Consider the following 8,840-nt stretch of genomic DNA (forward strand, 5'->3'; position numbering starts at 1 on the left):
AAAAAAAAAAAGACAATACATTTTATATATAGGAAAAAGGTGAATTTTAATTGGCTTTTTATTGAGTCAAAGAACAAACAGTAAGTCAATGACAATGTAGATGTCTGCATCACATGAAATCTTCCTTGTGTAACTCTTATTTGACTGAAATAAAATCTAAAGCCAACATAAAATTGAAGATCACATTCACATCAGAAAGTCATAAAATCCTTTGAACAGAAGAGATTCAACATAAAATACACACATATTTACACATGAATGCATATTCACAAAGTTCATACAACTTGATAATACATATGAAAACCACACTGTATGCTATTTAGCAGCTGGTATCCACGTTTAAAAGATGTTAAGAAAATTCTTTTTAAAGCTTAAGTGAATAAAAGACAAAAGTATTGCTCTTTACAGAGGAAAACTGTGTACTCAAAACAATTATAGCTGGTTCATCAACAATTTTTAAGCATTTGTAATGAATTAATCAAGATAAAAGACCTAAAAACAAGTAATTCAATGTATTTTAATGTTTTCATTCCATTTAAAGCCCAAGGGTGTCTCACACACAAGAATCACAGATACATTTTCAATAAGCAAATTCTTCATTTTAGTAAGAATATCAAATGAAACAGGTCTTTGAAAACATAAAAGGTTTAATTAAAAAAAATTGCTATCTTAAAAAGATACTATTTTTTGCCACTGGATTGGCAGATTTAAAAAATTAACAAAATTCAGTATGAGCAATGAGATACAAAAAAACAATGCTCCTGTACTTTGGGGGTAATCTTTACAGTTAAAGAGGCCATATTTATCAACACTTAAAATGTGTGATCATTGACTCGGCAGTTATACCTCTAAGAGGATAAATGAATGAGTATTCAATAATTAACACAACATTATCCACAAGAAGACAAACAATTAAGAACCTAAATAGTCATCAAAGGAATGGTTAAATAAAATATGGTCTCTCCAAACAATGGTATATAGCCAATAAAACTGTCCTGTAAGATTATGTGTGTCTTTTCTAATTTACATACACAGATGTGCAAAACACATTAAAAAGATCGTATAGTTTTATATAAAGACCACCATTCATTTAAAATCTTAAATACAAATACTTTTATATTTACTGGCAAATACTCAAAATTATGTTCATCAAAATATTAATGGTGGCCATTTCTTGGTAGCAGGAGCTAAATGCTTACTTTTGTCAGTATGTTTTTCTATACTGATGGAAATTTTTCTCATTATAATAAAAACCAACACATTTTTACTTGAGGAAAAGAAGTACTACTATTTTACTAAAATCGCTTTAAATCTTTTCAAATCCAATGGGTTTGTTTTTACCTGCTGAATCTCTTTGTCAGTACATGCTCTAAAACAATAAGATAATGCAAATTTAAAGATTAAATTCAAAAGGGTAAGAAAAGCCAAATGACCTTAGCAAACAGTCCATATTCCTGCCAGGCACCTTATAACCTGTAAGATCTATGAACTAAAAACTCCTAAAACAATCTCCCTTTCACACCTTCAGAAAGCATGCTACAAAGAATGGTTTTTAGAGAAAATGAAAAAATTAAATTACAAAAAAACTTACCTCAGTAAAAATATTTAGTTCTTTTCCCCTCTTACATTCTCTTGCTTAGCACCGTTATTATGAACCTATGGGAAAAAAGTAGAAATTACTTTTCATTGAACACCTACCTCATGCCAGTAAGGATGGTCAGAGATAGCCTTCTGGAGAACATAAAAGTGGAGATAAATCAGAAAGAACAAAACAGAAATTGCTAAAACAGGGATGGTTGGGAAGTAAAAAGTTTAAAATGTAATTAAAACCTTTCCTAAACTGTCCTGGGACTTTATTCAGTAAACATTCCTATAGCACCATAGCAGGTTTTGAGAGCACGATATGGAACTCAAGAGCACCTCCACTTGAATCTCAGGACAACCACTTCCCACTGGTCTGACAAATGGGCAAGTCACCTCACCTCCAATGGCCTGTCTCCCATATATACAATAGTAATACCACTCAAGAATTGCTGATGATTACATGAGACAATCCACATAAGTGACTCTTTAATAGTTCCCGGAACATAATAAATGTTTTTCTTATTATAGCATCTAATACAATAAAAAAAGGTCTACCTCTTACCATATCTACCCACTATTAACTATGCTTATTATTATTAATATTGGAAAGAGGCACATGCATTTCTTCCAGGAGTCGACAGTGTAATGGCTGAGATGAGATATATAAGGCAAAAAAAAAAAAAAAAAAAGACAAAGTCAATTCTTCATTCACTTGTTTAGCAAACATCTGAATTTGCATTCTCTGTCAGGTGCTGGGTACAGGGCATTCTTTACTGTGCAGGACAGACAAATTTTTCTCTTCACAGTTCATAGCCTACTGAGGCCCACGGGGTAATACAGACAAGTTACTTACTGCAACAGATACGGTACTAATTTTTATTGGGCTTGGGGTAGTACTTAACTGGCAGAATTAGGATGCACAACATTCTAGATGAAAGGGATGGTGCCACGGGAAAACACAGCCCCTCTGAGGCATGCTAAGTAGCCTCATTAGAGTTCATCCAAGAAAGGAACAAGTAGCAAACCAGAAAGGAGGAGGAGCCTTGTGCATCAGGCTGAGTTTGTCCTTTGTACCTAAATACATTGATTATCCTGCTCAAAGTAAAAGCTTAGTTTTAACTTTAATTCTAATATCTTTTTTATTGTTTTTCTTCACTGCATTTTTCCCTCCCTTAAAAGTGAGAGGGTAAGGAGAAGGAAAAAGAAAATAGTACCTCATTTTTTTTGTTTTTTTTTTCCAGTACCGGAAATTGAACTCACGACCTCGCACTTGCCAGGCAGGCGCTGTGCCGCTGAGCTAAATCCCCAGCCCCCCTCCCAACCTTCTTAAACAGACAGCATTATTCTTTTTATAGATTAGGAGACTGAGGCTTGGGGAAAAGACATAGATTTTAAGTATATACATTTACTATAATCCTGATTTTGTTAGTTTTTTCCCACCGGAGCTGGACAAAATTGTTCTAAAATTCATATGGAAAAAATAAGCAAGAATTGCCAAGAAAATGAAGAACAAGGGAAATTAATTTAAAAAGATATTAAAACATTTTATAAAACCAATAATGTGGCACTGGAATATGACTAGAACAACTAGTGAAACAGAAAATGAAGTCCAGAGATGCATTCCAATATATCCGGAAGTTTGCAATACATACAATGTAAGTCTACTCAAAGATGGGCTCAGCCAGGCATGGTGGCCCACACCTGTAATTTCAGCACTTGGAAAGCTGAGGCAGGAGGACTGCTGCAAGTTTGAGGCTCCATAGTGAGTTCAAGACGAGGCTGAACTACATAGCAAGACTCTGTCTCAAAAAAGAAAAAAAAAAAAGATAGGTTCTAAAACACATATGTAAAAATAACCAGTAACCAAATGGAAAAAATCAAATCTACACATCATTCTGAACACCAGAATAAATTCTAAATGGATCAAAGATGTAAGTGCAAAACTGAAGTCATTAATGCACTACAAGAAAACATGACAACATACATGTATCAATGCCTCACAATGAATTTACATTCACTGTAAATTCATTATGTACTGCATATATGTACTAATTTTTAAAAAACCCTAGATATCCATATACAAGTGAATGAAAACGATTTAAGTGAAATAAACCAGATATAAAAAGAAAAGAGAAAAACAAAACCATGGGCATATGCCAAAAATCATGGAAGGCCTTTCAGTGACTCAAAATCCAGAAACCGTAAAAGATTAATATGTAAAATTTAAAGAAAAAAATTAAGTCTTCTGTATAGTTAAACACATGAAGATAAATGAAAAATAAGTGACAAACTGGGGGGAACTGTAACTTACATCACAAAAGACTAATCTCTCCAATTTATTAATTTCTAAAAGTTGGCAAGAAAAAAATAAACCAAAAGAAAACTGTATAAACTACACAGCTAATAGTAAAACAAATACAACTGGTCTTTTCACATATGAAAAGACATGCAAGCCTCATTCACATGAAAGCCATGTATATTTAAAGAACACTAGGGTGACATTTCTCACCTCTCTGATTATTACAAATTGACAATGGCTGGTAAATACAGCTTGTTGAAAAGGCTCTGGAGACACAGGTACTCTCATACACTACAGTCAGTTCTCCCTATCTTTAATGTCAACCAACCACCACCTGAAATAATTTTTTAAAAAATTGTGTCTGTATAAATTTTTTTTCTTGTCATTATTCCCAAAAGAATATAGTATAACTATTTACACAGCATTTACACTGTGGAAAAATGTGCACAGGTTATGTGCAAATATTATGCCATTTTTACATAAAAATCTTAAGCACCTTTGAATTTTGGTGTCTACAAAGGAGTCCTGGAACCAATTCTCCATGGATGCTGAGGGACTCCCACATACTTGTGGGAGTCCAAAATGTTGCAATACTGAAGAAGGAAAGTGACTGTCAAAATTATAAATGCAACAACCGACTGACCAGCAATCTAACTTCTGGGAGTGCAATACAGATAAACCTGCACATGGATGACAAGATACATATGCAAAGTTTTTCACCGCAGTGTGCTCTGTGATTGTACAAGACTGGCAACAATGCAAATATGCACAAGCAGGGGTTGGTTAAATAAATATGGTCTGTTTAAAAGATGTTTTCTATAAACTAATACTGTATACTTCATATACGCTAATATGAAAAGATCTCAAGAGCATGAAACTTTTTTAAAAAGCAAGGGGCCAGAGTAAGTTACATAGTATATGATATTTTATATAAAAGGAGTATATATAATAAAATGGCATCGGCTTGTACCTACACAAAGAAACAATGGACACCTATGAGAATGGTTGGGCCCAAGACCGTTGGAAATCAGACTTCCTAAAATATAACTTGTATAATTTTAGTTTTTGAATCATACAGACATTTTATATATAAAAAGAATTTTTAAATGTTAAAAAAGTATCCACAGAAAAAAGAGAAAGTGAACTACTTATAAATCAGTTAAAATCTACTAAGCATTTAAAGGAAACATTTTTCTGAAGTTAGGTACTAAAAACCACTTTTACTGTGGTCATTACTAAAACCTATATCTTCCACTGAGTCCCAAGGGGCAATACAGACAAGTTACTTACTGCATACGACTATAACAATATTGTTTTAAAAGCTACTTGAAGCAGGTAGGAATCAGAAGACAAAGAAAGATACAATGAGAAGGACACTTTGTCTAATTGTTGTCAAAGTGTGGTTCCTGGAGCAGCATCATCAATATCACCTGGTAACTTGTTAAAATGCAAATTCTCAGGCTCTAGCCCAGAATACCTAACCAGAAACTCTGGTGTAGTAGACTAGCAATCTGATAATTCACACTTAAGTCTGAGAGCTTGGTGCTTCTCAAAGGTTCACATGCATCACCAGGTTGCATTTCAAACAAGCTCCAGGAATCTTTTGATAAGCTGCTAGACTGGGACCACACTTTGTTTTTTAATTAATTATGTATTTTTATTAGCATATTAGCATATTGTAGTACACAGTGATTTAATTTATTGTGGGGAATTTGTACATGTGCATAACACATCTTAATCCTTTTTTGTCCTGGGACCACACTTTGATAAGTACAGTTGAAGTCCACCTGGCAAAAAAGGTACGCTAACAGTCTTCATTTGGTTGCGTTTCCTAGGAAACCTGTCCTTAGTATAAGATAAAAAAACTTCTTATACAGAAATACCATGGTGCTACTTTACCATATAAACTGCATACACAGGGTATAAAGCACTGAGAACAATGAATCACTGAAATTCAATTTTAAGATCCCCTGCATGAGAAAACTTGCATTTCTAAGTGGACCTACAAACCTTCAGAATGGAAAAACAAAATAAAATAAGCAAACAAAAAACCTCATATATATACATACATATATATATATATATATATATATACTTGTTTATATTTCTGGAGTAACTTTACCTCAAATACATTAACCACACTTATCTACTCTCCATGAAAAAGCATCAAGCAATCTGCTTCCTTTTAAACCTTTTCAAAAAAGGCAGGAGTTATATTCACAAACTTTGACTTTTTGTTCTTTTTACATGAGGAGAAAGATCTCTGTAAGAGTATTCTGGGTAAAGAATTCTACTTTAGATGGATGGCAATACTGGCTTTTGTTACCCTGCAACATGATAATGCTTGCTCAAAATAATAAAAATTACTTTCAATTTGGATGACTTTCCAAGTCAGATTCAGTATCTATCTCTAGACAATTTAAAGTGTATTCTATTTTGACAAATCTTTAGTACTTAATTTTCATAGCCCCCTTCAAAAGTAACAAGCTACAAAAAATCTTACAGCAAAAAGTGTAATTTATTTTTTAAAAGACAAAATAAACTTCCTTTTTAAACAAGTTGAAGAAATGTATGTTGCACTATAGCTATAAAATAGGATGAACTTAATTTGAAATTTTCACTAAGACGCAAAAGCAGTTTCAAAATGAAAACATAATGTGTAACAAATCATACCATAATGATTAGTATATGTGACCATAGGAAATCTTAGTTTTCACCTTTGAGCACATCTCCACTTTCCAATTCACTTATTGAATTATACTGCATCAGTAAAGTGAAAAGGCACAGCGCCCCTAGGTTTGACCTCCACTACAAAAAAAAAGGGTTACACTGATTTAAACTTTTTTTTTTTTTTTTGTTTTTGTTTTTCTCCGGTACCGGGAACCGAACTCACGACCTTGCACTTGCCAGGCAGGCGCTTTTGCCGCTGAGCTAAATCCCCAGCCCTGATTTAAACTTTAACTGAAGACTTTTCCCTTACTGTATATATATCGCTGAGCAATTGTTCAATATTTCTAACAAAAATTCTCATTAAACACAGAAAAATTTCAGATGGATTGGTACTAACCTTGCCTCCTGAAAGTCTAGAAAAATGCAAATGTCACTAACCAAGAGCGTGTCTTTTAAATTACACTTCAGAAAGAAGTTTTTAAAATGTTTTTCCAACAAAACTTGAGTTAAATTCTGCCGCCTAATGGAGATTGTGCTTTACAGTGGTTCTCAAGGGGGCAGAGCTGCCCCTAGGAACACCGCTAGTTACTAAAAAGACTGCGGGACCCGTTAGCTTTTAGTATTTGGGGGCCAGGATCTAGACCTCACACAATGCATGGGTGGAATGGGTGGAATGGATCTGTATAATCAAGATTTACCCTGGCCCAAAGAGTCTTTTGAATGTCTGGAAGGATTAAATCCACTATAAATTAGCATTACTTATGAATAAAATACTGAAAAGTTTTTACAAGATGGGGGGAAACCATCCCCCTTTTGCCCTGTTATGCAGGAGAAAGTAGTGAATCTTCAAGCAAATAGGGAAACTTTCTAAAAATTAATGCTCTTTTCTTCACACCACACACTGTTAACTCAATATAAACTGCAGTATCATAATACTGAGCATATACAGTATTAGCATATATACTAATAGTGTGAGGTAGCATCTGTCATACTAGTGAGATATTGGTACTGAATCAAAAAAAATTCAATTTTAACATTTTATTCATTATTTTTGTTGTTGGTAGTGGTTTTTTTCCGGGACCGGGAATCAAACTTACGACCTAGCGCTTGCCAGGCAGGTGCTGGGCCGCTGAGCTAAATCCCCAGCCCCTACATTTTATTCATTATTACTAACGATAAACAGTAGGAACCTGGTATAGTCTTTTGAAGTTGCAGTATCTTCAAGTCTGTGAGACAAAAGGTGCTACAAGAGGGTGACAGTAAAGCATCCATGGAGGGTCATGTTATTTATGTGTTGACTGAGGAAGTCTATAATTTATCTTGGTATGTTATCCCTAGTTAAATCTAAGTTGTTTCTTCTTTTTATAAGCATAGATTACTCCAAAATACTAGGTGTTTTTTTTCTAGAGTCCGCCTTTATCTCCGCTCTTTAGCCTTCTTGTTTGAAATAGCTCCTGATAATACCAATCTAAATGTTATTTATTAAAAACAGGTACAAGCACCATAGTACGTGCTGTCTTCTAGCACACCAATATGTGTTAGATACAAATGATGTAGCAATGCACGGCACATATTGTTCTCCCTTTATTTCTCCCTTACATTTAAATGAAGCCATCATACTGATTCCAATTATATATGTAGGTAGATTACATTATTTATGAATTTCACTTCAGGGTAGCAAAGTTGGCTTGGACACACGTTTGCCACGAAGGAGAGGGTCCCTGATTCTGAGATTGACAATCACTGTTCCAAAAGTAGAATCACGTGCTTCAACAAGATTCAAAACTTTTTTTTTAAGTTTGATTTGCCTAAGGCAAGCATTGGACTCCCAGAATCCACTTCATTCGGCCTGACACCCCACCCCTAGCGCACACCAGTCGCTCCCAGGCCACCTCCGCTCCCACACAGGGCCAAACCCTGGCTGTTGAACGCTCAGGGGCCGGAGACCTTCCGGGAGTCGGACAAAAGCCGTGGGAAGACCCTCTCCCAGGAATCTCGCAAACCATGTTGCATCCAGTTTTAAAGGGATCCCTGACACCCACTCTGCGGCAATCCGCAACCCGGAACCACAGGGAAATCCCTGCGCGCCGGGCTGGGAGAAGGATGGGAGGCGAGGAAGGGGCGCGCCCACCGTCCCCGCAGGGTGACTCCGGGCAGGGCGCTCAGCCGCTCGGTGCAGCCCAGCGTGAGGCGCGCGAGCGAGGCGCTGGGCACGCAGCGGAGGCTCCGTACGCGGCGCTGCTGCGGCCAGCAGCGGTACGTCCGCCGCCGGGGAAACGAAGCGGTC

General features: G+C 35.7%; 1 protein-coding gene across 1 annotated transcript in view; it reads right to left on the reverse strand.

Moving 5' to 3' along the window:
• Mkl2 (MKL/myocardin-like 2) overlaps positions 1–8,840 on the reverse strand; it is a gene marked incomplete in the record, with an annotated part of 190,947 nt that overhangs the window by 181,811 nt on the left and 296 nt on the right. The window contains 1 exon segment of the mRNA XM_013517824.1: positions 1,592–1,656.

Source organism: Chinchilla lanigera, unplaced genomic scaffold, assembly GCF_000276665.1.
Source record: "Chinchilla lanigera isolate Chin_1 unplaced genomic scaffold, ChiLan1.0 scaffold00041, whole genome shotgun sequence".
NCBI lineage: Eukaryota > Metazoa > Chordata > Mammalia > Rodentia > Chinchillidae > Chinchilla > Chinchilla lanigera.